The sequence below is a fragment of the Paramisgurnus dabryanus genome, chromosome 16 (genome assembly GCF_030506205.2).
Source record: "Paramisgurnus dabryanus chromosome 16, PD_genome_1.1, whole genome shotgun sequence".
In the NCBI taxonomy this organism is placed as follows: Eukaryota; Metazoa; Chordata; class Actinopteri; order Cypriniformes; family Cobitidae; genus Paramisgurnus; species Paramisgurnus dabryanus.
Window position 1 is genome coordinate 28541182 of NC_133352.1, and position 18747 is coordinate 28559928.

Consider the following 18747-nt stretch of genomic DNA (forward strand, 5'->3'; position numbering starts at 1 on the left):
TCAGGGTGGGAAATGCAGTGAGGGCGGAAAAACATATCACAGAGAAGTGGAGGAGGAAAGCTTTGAGGGAGTCTGTGGACAGTGAAATAAATAATAGGATAAATATTCATAACTCATTGAGAATGTTTCAGTATGGTGATCTAATGCTTTTATTTTTAGCAACAGGATAAGACTCGATGTTGTAAGAGATTCGTCATGAAAAATAAAAGAAATCTGGAAACAATATCCTGCCATAAAACAACAAAAAATAACATCCTCAACATTTGATTTTCTCAATCCGAAACATAGTCAAGTCCATATTGAAAGCATTTTCATTCCAGGCTATAAAAGAGGAAATTCTAACGGAGTGTTTGGCCTTTAAAACCTATCAGTATTATCTCACCAGGGCAATCAAAGCCCACGCAAATCCTGTGAGACGCTTCATTACGACCCCCTCTCATCCCTAATATACTGCCAGAGGTAAAACATACTTCGTACAACACTTTCCGTCCCTCAGGAGGGTCGAACAGAGGGGACCAGGAAGTTATAAGTGCTCCTACACTCACTGTATGAGGAGTTTTTTCAGTTTGTATTCCCAGAAAAGATTCTGTAACTTTCTCATGATCTTTAATACACAGGGGAGCAGAGGCCCCGGACCCCTCAGGAGTCATGTTTACCCATAAGGTCTCATGTGTGATGTGTTACTATAAATAGTACAGTCTTGTAGGCGTTAAAAGGTTTACCTAGAATTAAAAAAAATGTGGAGGAAAGACAGACATATGAGTTTGAACTGTATAAGGGTACGGTGACAAAAATAGTCCCCTGGTAGTCGATTAATCAGTCAATGGAAAGAAAAAGATGCAGATTTTAAATCACAAACCTCATGTTTGTAAGCTGAGTTGAGGTGTGCTGAGTCCTCTGTTGCTGCTAGAGCAGCGGTACCAGGACAATTTGAAAAAACAGGACATGAATACGGTGAACATCTACTGCCAAACAACACAGCCATGAAAAAGCACTGAAAAAATCCCTTTCAGAGAGAGGGAGAGAGTGAGAGAGAGGAAGAGAGAGAGAGAGAGAGAATGGCTATAAACAAAGAGAATATAAAGGGTAAAGTTTTGTAACTCAGGAGGAGGGACAGGGGACAGAATGAGGCTGACGTCTCTTTGGATTCCACTACAGCCAGTCTGCGTCACAGAGACCTGTGGAAGTCTTTACAGTCCTCAGAGACTTAATAACCATTATCACAAAGATAATCAATACTTTGCATCATTGACTATATGACTTAAAATGCTGTATTACATGTGCCAGGCCAGTAGTTGGCGATGTTACTTTGTAAAGAAACACTAAATGTCTACACTAACGCCTTTTTCTACAGATAAAACAATCAAGGCAGTGAAAGAATCAAGCAACTTTGTTTAAATGGACAATGAGGTAGGTTTATTACTACAAGTGACCCTGGACTGTAACGCGAAAATATTTTGTAAAGTTTTTCGTAAAAAATAGCTTGTGGTAGAAGTATTGATAAACTCTTGAGCAGTGAAAGCACAGTCCTACAGACGATTTCATCGGACACACTGCATTGTCGTGGTTATGTGTCTGAGTGGAACTTCCATCTGTTTGTTTAACTCATTCCCCGCCAGACTTTTTTTTGAAAAGTTGCCAGCCAGCATTTTTTTTTTGTGAGATTTTCACAAGTTTCACAAAATGCCTTTCAGGAAAATTTTCTTCTAAAAATATATAAACATTCAAATATATCAAATGAAAGAACAGACCCATTGCTTTCAAACAAACAATAATAATAATTAAAAACAAAACGGGAAAAAAAACATCCTATCAATATTTTTTCTCTGCTTATAAACTCTTAAATATGGGTATTTTAAAAAAAAGTTTGCATTTTTGTGAATGAATTTTGTTATAGATAAGATTCAGAACGATTATCAAAACATACACAGAGTTTAAAATAAGTAAAAAATTGTGCGCCATGTAGTGGATAATCGCTGTAATGCATATTAACATAAAAACTAGGGATGCACCGAAATGAAAATTCTTGGCCGAAACTGAAAACCAAAAATGAGGAAACCAAGGCCGAAAAACCGAAACACCGAAATAAATTATTATGCCAATTATTAGTACAAATGCATTTATGGCTATCACTGTGTACTAACTTTACTAGGGGTGTGTGACAGATCACAAAACTCACGGTTCAGATCACATTACAGTTTTTGAGGCACGGATCGGATTATTTTTCAGATCAGCAAAAAGGGGGTGGGGAAAATCTAACATTACAAACATTTATAAAAAAGAACAAAGCTGCACATTAATAAGGGCTAACATTAGCATTAGGTACAGAAATCGAATTAAATGAGTCATAACACTGTCTTTATTGTACAAATTAAATATATTATTATTTTTAGAGCTATTTGTCTCTTTGTTAGACTTAAGTAGGTTAATTGAGGTTACTGTCTCTTTAAATAAGCAGAGACTGGTTTATGACTGTAATCTATATACACTTAAGACATAAACAAAAGTTTTTATTAGAAAAAGAATACTTTGGAGATAATTTTGTTTATATGTGCTCTGTCAATAACAGAAAGATTTTACGTTCGCTTGTTTGTGTCTCACTCGTGTGTGCACTATTGAGGGCACATAAACGCGCGCGCGCACACAGAGAACGAAGGCGAATCCCAAACAGCGCAGCATAAAAACGTTACGTTGTTTTTCATTGCTTTATTCGGCACATGTATGTTAATGGACTATACAGTATGAGACACATTTGCGCGACTCTCTCTAAAATTTACACATCAAGAGTTCTGATCTTTGAAGGGCGTACTCACTGTGATGATCACGTCTGGACCGGACACAACCGCAGGTGCCTCTGTGCGTACTTTAGCGCCTTTTTGTGGTTAAATACATCCACGCCGCATACATGTTCCTTCAGACAAGCACGTGCAGGTCGCGGTTTCTGTTTGCGTCATCACAACATTTCGGCCGTATTGTTTCGGTGATAAAAGTCTTTCGGCCGAAAGCCGAAAATGCTCTTTAGGGCCATTTTCGGACGAAAATTTCCGGTGGCCGAATATTCGGTGCATCCCTAATAAAAACTCATCAGGAACACGTTTTTTTTCATGCAAATGTTTTCTCTTAATTGATGAGATAACTCGTCAATGGCGGGGAAAGAGTTAAAGGGAGGTTTTGCAGCCGATCTGTAGTTAAGATTGTATACATTATATAGTATACTTTTTACACAGTAATGTTAGCTCATTGTAGTTTTTGATACGCTTTAGCTATGATTTGAACTAAGGCTTGTTTGCTTTTTATCAGAAACAAACTACTCTAAAAGGATTTTGTTGTTATTAATCCTTTGCAAAGTTTACCAGAAGTTACGTTTGTTCCATGAAAGCCGTTTTTTATGTTGTTACTGCTGAAACCGTCTAAAGGCTGCTATTGTTGGTATGGTTGTCAAGTACTCGTGCACGCCTGTAGACTGAACACGTAATACGAAGGAACATGACGTCGCCGTTTTCACAGATTTGCATTTTTTGCCGTTTTTTTAAAACTTGCACTTTAAAACTTATTTTCAAAAGTCTGCATTTTCAGGACCCTAAAACGTTGTTGTGTAAACGAACAGCCAAAAACGCATATAAAGTTTTTAGTTTAATGCTGAAAATTTTAAACCCGAAAATAAAACTTTTAGGACTTTTCGAACAAATATTATGACAGAAGAATTAAAAATATTAATGAGCAAGCTTGTTGCTGAAATAGCATTATAAATTTTAATTTTGTTATCCATATATCAATTGCAAATTAAATAATTAATATGTTCCATATGTGTGTGTAGGTGGAGGTGGAAAGGGAAGTGAAATAGTGATTAACAAAAAAAACCTGAAGAGTTTATCTTCACATAAACATATATAATTCCTGTCCCCTAAAGTTTGCCTGAGTGTGAGCGTGTGTGAACATCATAGGGTGTTGGGATGGGAACGTTGTGCCCGCATGACCTTTCCCAACATCTCGATATCCCGCCAGCAGTCTTAAACGTGTCATTTCATGACACAGCAGCTAAATCCCAGAACTTCCACCAGCTGACACACGGCTTCCACACCGACCTCGCACCCATATAAACCCCCAGAGCTGCTGATCTCTACTGGGATTACTCGATTGATTGTTTTCCTAAAAACATCTGCCGGCGATGCACTGATGAAGTAGGAGTCAGTCTGAAACTTGTGTGTTCTTGTGCACGGCCTCCTGGGAAACATACACAACTTGAATGCCTCAAAAGAAAAGTGGAAAAATAATGACAAAGAAAAGAAACCATGTTTTAGATCCAGGCTTTCAGCTGGATGGCCTCACACTTCCTGTGTGCATCTGGGAACATGTGTGTGGATCCAGTGTGGGTGTGTGAGACCAGGAATAACACACACAAATAAAACCATGGAAAAATCCCCCTCTGACAGCCTTAAATGTTGCGAAACACACCGCTGTCGGGTCTATGTGCTGACGAGACCACTGATGACTATCTCAAACCTCAAAAGAATGCTATCCACAACTTCTCTTTATACTCTCACAATACATCAACACTTGACTTTTAAGAGAAACATCTCAGACAGCAATAACTTTTTTCTCTTGACACACAGATGAGCAGCACATAAACATCTACAGCTAATGGTCTGCACGAGTACATCATGTTCAGAGATGACAAGAGGTCCTGCGTTCAATCTAAACAAATATCAGACCCCAACCTCACATCATATTTCATCTCACAGTTCACAGACCTCTTATCTATTATTAATAATAGAGCAGTGTTTTTTAAAGCAAATACAGAGATGGTTATCTATCTGGAGGACGTCCAGTTCATACACACGTGCACACACACACTCGTATTCTGTCCCACTTTAGCGTAAAGATGGCTGCACCCCCTAGAGCCGAACCTTTGGCACAGACTGTGGGAAAACTGATCCGATGTGTCCGTGTTAAAATAAACGTTTGTCCTTTTCTATCCCTTCTTTCCCCTGGGATTATGTGAAGACCCCAGTATGTCAAACACCCCCTGCTATGCCTATCAACTCTAAGATTATGAAATTTACATTTATGCTTTTGGCAAACATTTTTACCCAAAGCAACCTACTGTGCATTAAATACAAATTTATTTTATCAGTATAGTATGTGTTTCCTGGGATTGAACCTATGAGCTAGGTGCTAACATTGAGCCACATGAACACATCATTCTGCCAGTGTTCATTCATCACAGCGAATAGTGTCTTAAACAAGTGGGCTGTGGCCCCCTGGGGGCCCGAGATTGTGCCGGGGGGCCCCAGTTTTATGACATTTTATGAAATACATACATTTTTTGTTTAATTAAAAATGTATGTTTTACAATGTTTTATGCCACTTTGTAGGTGTGAGCAAAAATTTGCCGTTTTAGGGCACAAGTGGGGACCACCGTACACAGGGGCTGCATGCCAAAAAGTTTCAGAAGCACTGTTTAAACAACATAAAATAACATTTGCATGATTCCCAACACAGGCTTGCAAAAAGAGAAAGAAGTAAATAAAAAACACAATACATTCCAAACATAGTTTCTCACTGCCAACATCTGCATTCCTCTTTCTTTCTTTTTCTCTTTCTTTCTTTCAGTCTTCAACTTAATATAACGTTTTAGGCTGGAAAACAGAAACTGCTGGTTTTTAAAGCATATGTGAAGATGATGGTGCTGTGAGTATATCACTGTGTGTGTGTGTGTTGTGTTTCATATGTGGGAGGCATCTTTTCTCACATTAAAAGTTCTTTCCTCTCAACTCATTAAGGATAAATTGTTATGGGGGAAAAGTGTTTCAACACTCCCAACATTTAACAGGCAACTCTGGAAGTTAAAGGTTGACAGTTATTCTGTCGTAATTCGTGTCGGTCCTCTCGTAATGTTCTCTCGTGCATTTGAATCACTGCTTTTTTTATTTATCAGTCCATTGACAGTAATTCCAAAGATCAGAGTCAGAGGGATTTCACCACAGAAAAGCCAGGGTGTGCCAATTCAGATGAGAAAAAATACAAACTGCATCCTGAGGATGCTGATCACATCCAGAACTCTCAAAAACAGCTATCAAACACTGACACCATCAGAAAAAAAGTGTTGCGGACTGTGCATTTGTACATATAATACCAAAGACTTTTTAAGGATTATTTTTTTAAGGGGGAAACATAACGAAAATCTGATTGTTTTTCCATGTTTAAGGGGGTCCCCAGGGCTTCTATCAACCTAGCAAATGTGAAAAAGGACAACCCAGTAATTTAATTTTGGTAAACCATTCTCTGCTAGCATGTTAAAAAATAGGTCATTGAAATTTGGCTCCCCTTGTGATGTCAGAAGGGGATAATACCACCACTTAATCTGCATTATATAACCACGGCACTGCCATGGAGTGCATAGATCAGCTCATATGCATTTAAAAGGACACACCTAAAAATGCCACATTTTTGCTCACACCTACAAAGTGGCAATTTTAACATGCTATAATAAATTATCTATATGGTATTTTAAGCTAGAACTTTACTTATGTATTCTGGGAACACCAAAGATTTATTTGACATCTTAAAAAAGTCTTGTGAAATGTCCCTTTGCCTCTTTTAACTAGGAGGCGGGACTAGGGCAGCCATTTTGACCGCTGCAATCACCCCCCATTCATATCAGTGACGCATCTTGTTTATATTAAATGTCTTTGACACTACAGAGCAGCTATGTGGTTATTATGGTATTGTGGGTAGATGCTAGCCATTAGTTTGATAGATGTTTGAGATGTTTATTAATCTGTTGTTAGGTGTGTGTTGCTAAGCGAATGTTAAACTGTTCTCCTCAGTAAACAGCATGAACCCAGTCATGTCTATACAGTAAAAAACCTCAAACCCCATTTAACTAAACTTCCTAAAAACCGCAAGCCATTCTCTCTAAAAAACCTCAAACACACCACATCAAACATAGAAAGAGATCTAGAGAGATGAGGGGTGTCTGCTAATCTTTTTAAACTGTCTCTCCTCCATGCAAGTAGCTAAACTAAAGAAAAAAGTGACAATAGAAGAATAGAGGTTACGTTAATATGACAACAAGAATGCAAGATATACAATTTATTGTTATTTATAAAGCACTTTACCAATGCACATTGACTCTAAGCAGCTGTTGAGAATAACACAACACATTCTGACACATGTCAGATCATAAGGGGTCTTAAATCTAGATCTGTGGAGAGTCCATGTGTTCACATATGTTTTCCACTCTGAAGAACACACACACCGTATCATTAAAAGTCATTGCTTGGCTTTAAAAAAAAAACAGAAATGTAATGGAAACATCTTATATGGCCTAAATTACAAAAACTGAACACATACACAGTCACAAGCAGAAATACATACATTACATACAGGCAATATTCACACAGCACTGGCATACGCTTGTCACGATACATTCACATAGGGCATCAGCGTTAACGCTTCTTATTTACTTTGAATAGGTGACGTCATGCATTGCCAAACTGAATTGTGGATCCGTCTGTATCATGTAGGGATGCACCGATACCGATACTGGTATCGGGTATCTGCCTCGATACCACATTTTCTAAAGTACTCGTTAAAAGTCCCCCGATACCTAGAATCGATACCACGGTCTAAGAAATGTCTATGTTTGAGCGGCGTGTAAGGGGTTAATGCCTCTTGTGTTGTCCAAAGAGGCAGAGTTTACAACAAACTGGAAAACTAGTCCTTTGTTTTTTGTTAAATTATATGACTAAAGCTGTTACCTGTAAATTTAAATCATGTTTTTTATGAAGTACTCGGTATCGGCAAGTACTGAAATGCAAGTACTCGTATTCCAAAAAAGTGGTATCGGTGCATCCCTAGATCATGTTTCCGGGGTTGCTCGCGGCAGAAGTTGAACATTTCTCAACTTTTCAAGCACCAACCCAAATGTCAGCCAATCAAATCAACTTATGCAAATAACCTCACCAATTACGTTTATGCAAGACCGGAGAACAGAGAATCACGCGTTGTAGCCACCATGATTTTCACTATTCCAATCAAGCTAGGGCTACGATTTTAGACCCGCCCTCCGCCAAGTATTAACCCTGACGCCCCCTGCCCGTGTTAATGTACTGTCAGTCCTGCATTCAAGCTTCCGGCTGCGTTCAAACACCGTTTTTGATTATTTACAGGAGTGACAATCACATTCTATAAATGAACTCATTGCTGTGTGAACAACTAGTTGTCTGTGACATCACCAATCACTCTCTCACTATGTTGAAGTACAGAATGAATGAAGATGATGGCAAACTACGGTGCTGATTTTTTCATATTGTTAGGCACAGTTGATCTTCCGACACCAGAGTGCTGAACTGTAATGCTGTACTTTATGAGCACTCGACTCTCTTGTGTAGACATATTGCATGAGTGTTGCATTTGGTATTTAGTACAACATGCTTGTTGTTGTACAATGCTCAGTCCAATGCGAAAAGAATACTTTCTGATGGTAACTTTCTGTTAATGGTTATAGGCGTCACATGCAAATTGAATACGGGCTTGACTTTGGTTGTTTACACAGACAGTATGAAATATTCATACTGTAATCTGCAATGTGAACAGAACATTTTCAGACTCACACTTATAAGTAAATCCAGTCAATCCTAAACTTTGACAGTGGGAATGTAGCCACACACACATACAACACACAGTGTGCTATCTTTAAGAGAGCTGCTTATCAAAAGAAACTCTAATAATATTTTCTTTGGTCTGATACGACAATTTTTTCCAGTACAACCCAACACTGCCTCTATGCGTTTCTGTTTGAATTGGACTGAGTGCTGAGAGACAGACAGAGACAGAGAGACAGGCAGAGCGAGAGAGAGGAAGAGAGAGAGAGAGAGAGAGAGAGAGAGAGAGAGAGAGAGAGAGAGTCAGACAGACAGGCAGAAATAGAGACAGATAGATAGGGAGAGAGGCAGAGAAAAGAGACAAACAGTCTTTTTCTTGTCCCAAAAACACAATGCATTCCTGTGTGTCAAAACCTGGAAAAAAATCATAAAACCAAAAAATAATGGTTTAACCAGGACTGCCAAACAATTTGTAAAAAACGAAGAATGCTGACTAATAAGAAACCCAGAGATACAAATAACTCAGAAACTTACCTTTTTTACGGTGAAATATTAAATCAATATAAACCTACATTCACAAGACAACACAATATATACACAAACTGTCAATCAAACAACCAAACAATCAGAAGAACTGGAATTGGCAATCAAACATCATCAAACCCCATTAGACTTATAACTATAACTTTAAACCCCTAAACATAAAAATGGCCATTGTTAAATGAATCAGTGTGGTTCTGAGGATATACAGTAGGTCACTTCCCTGACATCTAGAACCAAAGCTAAACAATGATCAATTTGTCCTTAAACGGGACATTTCACAAGACTTTTATAAGATGTCAAATAAATCTTTGGTGTCCCCAGAGTACATATGTGAAGTTGTAGCTCAAAATACCATATAGATAATTTATTATAACATGTTAAAATTGCCAGTTTGTAGGTGTGAGCAAAAATGTGCAGTTTTTGGGTGTGTCCTTTTAAATGCAAATGCACTAAATAGCAGTGTCGTGATTGGATAGTGCAGATCACAGGATGGTATCATCCCTTTCTGACATCACAAAGGGAGACAAATTTCCATTACCTATTTTTCACATGCTTGCAGAGAATGGTTTACCAAACTAAGTTACTGGGTTGATCTTTTCACATTTTCTAGGTTGATAGAAGTACTGGGGACCCAATCATAGCACTTAAAGGGGACAGAGAATGAAAAACCATTTTTACCTTGTCTTTGTTGAATGGTAGTCTACCCACATTCACAAACATACAAAAAGTGCTAAACATGCTAAACATCTCAGTCTCATAGAAATTCCTCTTTTAGAAATGTCAGACAGAAAACGGTCCAATCTGAAAAACTGATGCTTATGACATCACAGGCATCTCACTGCCCCTCCACTTTAAAATAATTGGCTACATTTTTTGAGTGGCATCAAAGTCAGCCAATCAGTAATGAGATTGCAAGTTAAGCCAGTAGGGGGAGCCAAATAGGTGCAAAACCACTTGTTTAAAAACCCCACCCTAATAGAACTTTCTGAGAGAGGTTTTTAGGAAGCTTCTAAGGCATTACAGACCCAAACAAAAAAAAATTGTCTACATGTCACATCACAGAACAAGGATAAATACTCCGTTCAATCATTCTATGTCACCTTTAAACCAGCACAAAAAGTCTGATTTTCATGATATGTCCCCTTTATAATATTTTGCAGTGTGTAAGGGGCCACACTCAGTGTCCTGAACAAAAGCGAAATAGGATCTTACCAAATTAGCACACATTAGAGATGGGCAGACACAGAAAACATTTCTGCGATATGGAGAGCTTGTGTCCACAATAAGAGAGAGAGTCTTTAGTGTTTGCCACATTGAGAATGTACAGATTAAGTGTATACACGTTTAAATGTTTTTTGTAAACATAAAGGATTTGCACTTTTTTACTTTACACTGAACACATTTTCCATAACCCAGCTGCAAATTGTTTGGCAATACAAATGTACAGTTTTTGTCATGCCAATAAAGCACACATGAAAGTTGTTTATTATGAAAGTTGATTATTATGAAAGTTGAAACTGACAAGCAGAGACGGGGAGAGAGAGATAATCCAGCTGATGAAGACAATATCATTTGTCTTTCTTTCTACATTCTTGTAAATTAACAGTCATTAATAATTGTTATTTTTTGGTCATGGTGCCACAGTCATTGACCGCAGTATTCGGGAGACTACTGACAATTGAGTGAAGGAAATTTACCCTGATGACAGAAGAAAAACTTCTGCTCTTAAATGCTGAAACTTTGCAGGAGCTGAAAGAGACAGAAATCTTAACCTCTTGTTAGACGAACAGTATGGTATTACTGTGGTCTTACTTTTTTATTTATCATGAATCATTATAACAACGTAGTTTCAGTCAGCCCATCCTCATCCCATGGCGTCAATATTTGACGCCACTTGACCATGCGTCAATATGTTACGCGGAGGGTATACCCTTCGCGTCATTTTTTGACGAACTGGGGACTTCAATACTATTGAGTCCGTTGCATTCTCTTTCCTATTTTCGTACCATTTTCTTACCATTTTCGCGTCGGTTTAGGGTTAGATTTACATAATGACATCCCTACCCAAACCTATCCCTAACCCCAATGTCAGGCGACAACTGTTTAATTTCGCGTACCTAATAGTATTGAAGTCCCCAGTTCGTCAAAAAATGACGCGAAGGGTATACCCTCCGCGTAACATATTGACGCATGGTCAAGTGGCGTCAAATATTGACGCCATGGGATGAGGATGTGTTGTTTCAGTGGTACCATGACACTAGAACAATTTGTTTTTAATGTTATTTAAAGTTACATTTATGCATTTGGCAAATTATTTTACCCAAAGTACCATCAAGTGATGAGAACCAGAGGGGGCGTAAGTGACATTTCAACAAATTTACAGGATGACCAGAAAAAAATAACCATGGTTTGATCTGAATTGTGTACTAATTTCAATCTTTTATAACTTCAATTATAAAATGTCATTTTGGCATCAGAAAGAGCTCATCAAGAGCTTTCATTTGGTATATATCTCCATTTCACCAAAAATGTCACTTATGCCCTCTGACCCCCCTCGATTGGTGTGCGTTCTTTGGAATGGAACCCATAACCTTTTGTGCTGCTAATGCAATGCTCTACCAACTGATCGATGTTAACACTACGAATAACATTAGCTATTACAACCATATATACAATAAATAAGATAGTCAATGATACAATGATTTAAGAAGTACTATGCTGACATCTTATACCATTAAAAAGGCACTGATAACATGTATTATACATATTAAGTTGACACTCAAATTTATGATTTTTTTTAGAAACCAAATTAGGGATGCTTAACGATTAATCGCGATTAATCGTTAGCAGAATAAAAGTTTTTGTTTACATCATATATGTGTGTGAACTGTGTATAATAACTTTGTATAAATAAATGTACACACATGCATGTATATGTTTTAGAAATGTTTACATGTGTATATACATTTGTATATTTATGTATAATTTATATTATATATAAATATAAATACTTAATACATAATTTTTTTTTTCTTAAAATTATACATGAATGTGTTCATATTTATATATATACATATTATTATACACAGTTTACACACACATGTGATGTAAACAAAAACTTTTATTCTGCTAACGATTAATCGCAATTAATTGTTTAGCATCCCTAAACCAAATGCTAAAAACTAAAACGCTATGTCTAGTGTCCATGAGTTCCACTCATCCGCTGCTAATGGAAAGCACATTTACAGCACATTACAGACTGGTATGTGACCCATCTGAGGGAGGGAGGGTATACAGGAAACAGCTGGTGATGCAGTCCTCATAACTTTACTTCACTCCTGACAGTTTCGGCAGACTCACGTTTTACTCATGCAGTGACTAAAGATTGTGTGTTCTAGTACTATACAGAGCAGATCTGAACAGAACCTTCTCATGACAAAACAATGAACTGATGACTAATGGAGTTTGCTAGAACACAATGTAATGAAGGTTCTGCCTCAGTGCAACCGAGAACATGTGCTCCAGAAACTGAGCCCCTGAAATCAGCTGCTGAACATCTGTAAGAGAGCGGCAAACAATTCAGAGTGTTCGAAACATACACAACGTCCTGCGTTTCAGATAAGAGGCTGTGCAACTTGGTTTTATAAATGTTCGCGTTCCAAGTCTGTGCATTAGATCATAAGTTCAACGGATACTTATTATAAACACTAAAAACTGTTGAGTTAATGATAATAATCCTTTTATATCAGTGTCTATTGCTTTTTCTTATACTTTAGGAGACACATCTGGGATAAAGCTGCTGATTTAAGGATACATGACTGAGATATTCATTTAATCTCAAAATCTGTAAAAATCACAATGTGCAACTTGCAATACAGTTTTGTAAACATTTTAGTAAGCAGCATATAGTTCTTAAAGTTAAGCCATAAAGTTGTGAATCTAGGCAATGAGGTTCTGGAATGTCACTGTCCTCCAAACGCAGTTACACAACAGACACAAACAATGCAGCTGGTGAGAAAACATGGTGTGTTTCAAAGACTGAAAAACAAGTCAAATAAACCATTAGTATTATAGCACCACACACACAACACTGCGTTACAACTTCACACACAGAACACAAACGTGCTCTGTAAGAAAATAAACAAGCCAGAGGTTTCAACGATGTTGACAACCGTGTGTAAAGATGTTCAAACATGCATACGTTTGCCATCGCTGAATTCCCAACATACTCATTACAATACAACATGTTTACGACATAAACAAACAACAGGAACGTTCTCAACCACCCAGACCATTTGAAAAACACAATTCTCACCACAAACACAGACAGAGCATCAGATGTGATGATGCACGGTCATCCTTCCCCAACACAATCACGTTCAGACACAAACATCTTGACACATCATGTGATAACGTTCACCAAATATCACATTTTTGCTGCATGACTTTAACGACACGTCTTTTCATTATTGACTCTATAAACACAAAAATAACTGGAACTTTTACTATAGCCAAAAAGAATCAAATGTTGTGGAAAAACCTTCAGGAAAACCAGCTGGAGTCAATCAGAAATTACACATAATGGAGGGAATGTGCAGCAGATAAATGAGCTCACATCTCTTACCTTCAACAACACAGAATCCTGAACTTCGGATCAACCGCATTCCTAGAAAACTCAGAGTTGTTTCTTACTTTTCCTCTCGGACTTAAAGTCTGTATCCCTGGCTCTCTCTCTCTCTCACTATGTGTGAGCAACAGTGTTCAATTATCTGCACTTTTGCTTTGGCCGGTCATACAGCTGGTCGAGGGAGGGATGGAGCTAAAGCTTTTTAGTCTCCAGGGTCCCAGACCAGAGAGAGAGAGAGAGAGAGAGAGAGAGAGAGAGAGAGAGAGAGAGAGAGAGAAGAGAGAGAGAGAGAGAGAGAGAAAGAAAGAGAGAGAGAGAGAGAGAGAGAGAGAGAGAGAGAGAGAGAGAGAGAGAGAGAGATTGGGCACCACTTGTTTATTTAGTCAAATCACCACAGCAGGGTTCACTCACTAGTAAAACTAACCCACCTCTGAAAGGTACCACAGGAAAGATCCTAATGCATCCTTCCACATATAAACAACACTTAACCTTGAAGATTAACAGCTAATTTCTAATAAATTACCGCAATTCTTACTTTTAAGACTTTGTCTCCTACGTTTCTCCTACGTTTAAGTTTTTAGATGAAAATTCAACAATTTTAAAATGCAAGACATCTGAGACTTCAAACATTTTTCATCAAGTTTTGTAAATTATGCCATCCACATTAACTAATAAACATTCAAGACAAAGCTGAAACTTAAAGGAAAGGAAACCAAAAAGTCTTTTAAACTATAAAAGAGTGATGGCATATCTCCAGCTGAGTTTAAAACAAAAACAGTCGTACCGTTTGAAGAACTCAAGCGTGCCTCTCTAAACGGGACGTCTGTCTTCCAGAGGTTTGGTAGAGCTGAGGAGAGACGCACACATCAAAACACAAGCCCAGCCAGAGCTCCTCAGCAACAGTCGTCTGTTTCTCCTGTGCTGAAAACACGAGACGCAGGGAGAATTAAAGGAGTTTGGCAACTCTTGCGATGCAGCGGCCAGCTGAAGAGAAGGAAAAGGAATTAGAAACAAAAACAGGAGAGAAAGTTCTTTTCAGGGCAAATCAGAGCGTCTCAGTGCAGACGACAACCGGCCTTAAACGATAAATGAAAACGCAATGGAATATTGTGTGGCTTTGGATGAAGAGAAGGTGTGTCAATAGTAGCGTATGAAGCACACACACACACAACGTACCGGGATCTGTTTTCAATCTTGGCTCTCTCTCTCTTTCTTTCTTTCTTTCTTCCAGGCAGCAAGCTGAGTGGCTTGCAAATTCATAACGGTGTCCAGCAGCTGAGTAAGGCCTTTTCCCTTTATTTGTGGGACAGAGAAGAGAGAGACTGGGAGAGAGAGAGAGACTGGGAGTGTTGGCATTCACTCTGTATTAGTGTGAGTGAACACAAAATGTCCTGATAAACAGACGCTCATTAAAGACCTTGGACAGATGACAAATACAGTGCTCAGTAATTCTTCTGACAATGGACAAAACAGACTTGAAGATAAAAGTTTATGTGCCATAGAGTTTTTATGTTGGCTTGATAATCTATGGATTCAATAAAAAAACTTCCACTTATGTGCAGTATAAATAGTTAAACGAATTAGCACTTTGCATATTATTGAATCCTAAGAATGAACTGCTTTCCTCTTTTTTGTATGTTGCTTCAGATAGTGTGTTTTCATTTTAATTTGATGATTAATATCTTATTGATTTTACTTTGACATCAATTTACTGACTAATTAAGTATACAAAATGAAGTATACAAAACGTTTTAATGTGTCACATAAATCGATATCATAAATGTAAACTGCAACTCACTTGTATGTGTTATCGTTGTTCCGATCCAACATGGCGGCGCTGTTGACCCATCGCAGCAACGGACCAAAGCTGTTAATGTGTAGCCTGGTCTTTGAGAGGCCTGAGGACAGACAAATTCTGTACAAACGAAAGTTTTATTTACACTGTTTACAACTTTAAACGCATTTTAACGATTTAAAGTAGTTGTTAAAAATTCGCTTCAAATATAATTTTAAACGCCTCGTTAACCTGGAGTAAAGAGGCAATACATTTTGGACGCAACACAACAGCCTGCAAGAACCGACACCCGGATGACGTCAAAGTTCCGCGAGAGCGATTTAAAAGCAAACTGCTCTGTATGATTTCGCGAATCGCTCTCGCGGTACTTGGAAGTCTTCCGCCTGTCGATTCTTACGGCGCCGCATGAAGTCGAACAAGCCTGACACACCTGCATCCTTGCCGAGGACAATCCCACAATCCACTTCGAGGCGAGTGGGCGAAGTTCCAACTTATTTTTTTTACAAATATAAAAATCTACCTTTTAAATCCCTCACAACCCCTCAAAGCATTTTAAAGTTTAATTTAATCTACATTCATTTGTTTAATTTTCAATCAATTCTAATTTTACTCTAAATCAAATTCACACAGAGATAGGCTACAGTAATCCACAAACGTAACACAGGTAACATTATCATACTGTTTTTGCTTTACTGAAAATTAGTACATCAGTTCTTTTGTGGTGCTGACTAGTTTAGTTTGTTGTTAAACTGACTGGACAGGAAACAGATAAGGAGCATGTCAGATCTTTAATTCTCACAAGCATTCCGCTTTATCTGCGGCCCGTCAACAGGCGCTGAAGCATTTCATTTCTCTGTCTGCGTGCATGCGTGTGCCAAGGCGCGTGCACGCGCGATTTAAAAAAAATCTAAAATAGCAGAAAGTTTTCCTAGGTGGGTTTGTACACTATAAACATTTTCCCAACAATATAGCTACAACACTGAGCCTCACCTAGAGTCGACACAGCCAATAAACACTCATAAATCTTAATGAGGTGATTATCTTCTCTAAACTAATATAATCAAATTTCTGTCTTTATTATATGTAGTAATAAATCTGATGATTTTGCATAAAAAACTAAAAACTGATTCTGCAAAATATGAATGTGATCCGAGCCTAACTTCCTGTTGAGAAAAATACAGAGCTAAAGCTGAATTTGAAGAACTTTAGCAGTGCTGTGGTTTAAATCACACAAACAGATGTCAGAGAACTGCTGAGTGTGAAACTAAATCTCTATATCTGTCTAGTCCTGTAAACAGCTTAACCAACAACAAAACCCTCACTCGTTATTTCATTGTTTTATATTTCTTTCTGTTTTTAAGGAGAACATCTGGTGAATATGGATTAAACTTACCTGTGGGTGGAAATTCCACTTTTACAGCAGTGTTACAGTACATAAAAACTGAGCGTAATTTAATTTTTGAAATTGACAGTATGTCTATACAAATGCAATACAAATTTGTTGATCTTGTGATATTTGTTGCATATATGAAACAAACTTCAGCTTTTAAATAAATTTATGGGCAGTAGTTTGAGGATGAAAAGCTGGCCTGTAAAAAGTATGAGGGATGAACACAGCTCCAGCACAGACAGGAAATGGAGGAGGAGAAATCGCCAGAGAGCAAAAACAGACGCGGTACCAGAAACTTTCTGTGTATTGATCTGATGATGTTTATTGAAAATCTAAGGTACACGAAAGGTTTTTGTGATGGTTGGGGTTAGGGAATGGGGCAGGTAAGGGGAATAGAATATACAGTTTGTATGGTATAAAATGCATTACGTCTATGGAATGTCCCCACAAAACATGGAAACCAGAATGTGTGTGTGTGTGTGTGTGTGTGTGTGTGTGTGTGTGTGTGTGTGTGTGTGTGTGTGTGTGTGTGTGTGTGTGTGTGTGTGTGTGTGTGTATATATATATATATATATATAGACATACAGTTACATAATTTAAGACAACATTTCCCTAGACATTCATGTTTTAACCTAAATGATAAAGAAAAAGATCACATTATGAACACACTCATATTTCACACTGTAAGTAGATTTGACTACCACCATTATGTTAATAATTTTAAAAGCACCACATTGGAGAGCTAAAGTTATAGTACAGCTCAGTGCACGAGCACAGCTGTGTGCTGCCCACTAGTGACCAAACAGAGAAAAACACGACACGATATGTCCATTCAGTTTACATTTATTGGGCTTACAAATGGGGAAGCATCTTGCATAAATTTTTTTACTTGCCTTTCCACCTTAAATAAAATACAATGTGCATGTTATTCAAAAATGTTTAGTAATAATAAAAATCATGTTTTAAAATAAAAAACTATAATAATGCTGTAATAAATGGTGAATTCACGTAAGGTGGGGCATTTAGGTTTGATTGTATTGTGCTCAGTGGGGTTTAGCCTACTGTTAGGATATTAGGTCTTATGTGCTTTATCTTTAAATTATAAAAAAATAGTGATGAGTATGGCCACACCTCAGATTTTCCTTTCTAACTTATATGGTTTCTTATATGCTTAGTAAATGTAAACAAACATTTCTGTGACAGTACCTGTTGTTTTATTTGTTACTATTATAAATGCAAAACATTTTGTAAGCAGTTTAAATAGGCTATAGACAAAGTGGGCCAGTTGAGTGAAAGTGAGCCACATGTAATATTTACTAATTCCACTCACAATAATTAAGACCTTGACATTCACTGTTTACTTTATAATTGACGTGTACTTTAAAATAAAAATGTGGCAAGTAAGCTATCAGGAATATCGGGTTGAAGATTAAAGAAAGTAAAGAGAGCAGATGCAAAGGCATCAAAATGTGCAAAATGCATGCATCTTGTATGTGACTATGTTACCGTGTTGAAAGTAGATTCAGACAAAAAGCTTTAAAATATAAACGTTGTTAGTATTTATCTATTTTTTTGTTAGACTTATAGGCCTACAAATGGAATGTCAACAAACATGTTATATCAGATTTACTCATTAATTAAGTGAACTATATATATATATATATATAAACGTTGAAAACGTTGAAATATTTTCTAATGTAATGTATGATTTGTAATAAACAATGCCTTTTTAAATGTATAATTATTTTACAACAAATTACAAACCACCTACCAGACCAGCAGG

At 37.5% G+C, this 18747-nt stretch overlaps 1 protein-coding gene across 3 annotated transcripts in view; it reads right to left on the minus strand.

The window, feature by feature from the left end:
- Window positions 1-15045, minus strand: part of pdgfrb (platelet-derived growth factor receptor, beta polypeptide) — a 78671-nt gene extending 63626 nt beyond the window's left edge. Inside the window, exons 1-2 of one of the 3 annotated variants that reach the window (XM_065274015.2) lie at window positions 14956-15045; window positions 14564-14700 (exon numbers count right to left, since the gene is read on the minus strand). The gene's annotated coding sequence lies outside the window, so the exon portion shown is untranslated. Of the gene's footprint in view, window positions 1-13776; window positions 13935-14563; window positions 14873-14955 lie in introns of those variants that run through there. The other 2 variants (XM_065273999.2, XM_065274005.2) reach the window with 2 other exon arrangements.
- Between the last annotated feature and the right edge of the window lie 3702 nt (window positions 15046-18747).